The following is a 1,719-nucleotide window of genomic DNA, read 5'->3' as shown; positions in this document are numbered from 1 at the left end:
CAGTTAAATCAGAGTTTATTAAATATATACAGTTAAATCAGAGTTTATTAAATATATAAAGTTAAATCAGAGTTTGGTCCATGGTTTCAGATACCTGTCTGGCTGCACCTGGTGGTCTCCAGTGACAGCAGCTGAACAAGCTGTTAGCTCAGGTGAGGTAGATGCTGAGCTCTGCTGCTCATCCCACAGGTGCATGTTCCTTACAAATGTTACCTTTTCTAACAACATTACATCAGGTAAGGTTTATCGTTTAAAAACAAGGAAACAGCAATTTACCAAACACTGACTGAATTCAGGTGAGACCTGACAGGTGAGACCCGACACAAACACTATGAATTACAGTAGTCACATGTATGTATGGCCCTTTCAAAATAAAAGTGAAGCTGAATGTGAAGTCTACATAAACACATTAGACCTGAGTCCAGCTGTCAGAACCAGACTGGACCCTCAGTCCTGTTCAGTGTGATGTCACCACTCTAAGTTTTAACCCCGCCCCTTATCCAGCCACAAATAAACATTATTTGGTTTAAGAGACAAATTTGTAAAAAGAAACAATATATTTTTGTTATTGTTTTACTGAGCTTAAAGATTCTGAAACTCTGATATTTTATATTTTAACTTTAAACATTGTTTTGTGTAAAAATGTCTATTTTTATTTAGGAACAACAATTTGTTTACAAAATGTTCCATTAATATTAATAATGTTATATTTGCAGAAACAAGTCACCCCCATGCTGACAGAAGACCACTTCCACATGTTGCTCAACAAATATGGTTACCATTTGGTGGAAAATTTCAAAGTAAAAGCACCAAAAATTATATATTGTTCACATTTCTGTCACCTTTGAGCAACATATGTTTTATTTCAGAATAAAGGCATATTTACATGTGTGTGTGTGTACACATACTTTTTATTAAAGTGTTTATGATCCCTGTGGGAGGGAAGGAAGGTTGAAAAAGTACCAAAGGACCATTATTTTGACAGTCCACATGAGATACTGCTCAACCTGAGGAACACCTGTAGTGATGTAGGGTCACTCTCAGGTGAGACCGCTCCCTGAAAACTCAATGTTGACAGCAGTGTTGTCACAGTGTTGTCACAGTGTTGACACTGTGTTGACACAGTGTTGTCACAGTGTTCACACAGTGTTGTCACAGTGTTGACACAGTGTTGTCACAGTGTTGTCACAGTGTTGACAGCAGTGTTGTCACAGTATTGTCACAGTGTTGACAGCAGTGTTGTCACAGTGTTGACAGCAGTGTTGTCACAGTGTTGTCACAGCGTTGACAGCAGTGTTGTCACAGTGTTGTCACAGTGTTGACAGCAGTGTTGTCACAGTGTTGTCACAGTGTTGACAGCAGTGTTGTCACAGTGTTGTCACAGTGTTGACAGCAGTGTTGACACAGTGTTGTCACAGTGTTGACAGCAGTGTTGTCACAGTGTTGTCACAGTGTTGACAGCAGTGTTGTCACAGTGTTGTCACAGTGTTGTCACAGTGTTGACACAGTGTTGTCACAGTGTTGTCACAGTGTTGTCACAGTGTTGACACAGTGTTGACACAGTGTTGTCACAGTGTTGTCACAGTGTTGTCACAGTGTTTTCAGCAGTGTTGTCACAGTGTTGTCACAGTGTTGTCACAGTGTTGACAGCAGTGTTGACACAGTGTTGTCACAGTGTTGTCACAGTGTTGTCACAGTGTTTTCAGCAGTGTTGTCACA

Source organism: Austrofundulus limnaeus, unplaced genomic scaffold (assembly GCF_001266775.1).
Source record: "Austrofundulus limnaeus strain Quisiro unplaced genomic scaffold, Austrofundulus_limnaeus-1.0 Scaffold1018, whole genome shotgun sequence".
NCBI classification, from domain to species: domain Eukaryota; kingdom Metazoa; phylum Chordata; class Actinopteri; order Cyprinodontiformes; family Rivulidae; genus Austrofundulus; species Austrofundulus limnaeus.
The sequence above is the reverse complement of the archived record's forward strand: the minus strand, read 5'-3'. Positions refer to the sequence as shown.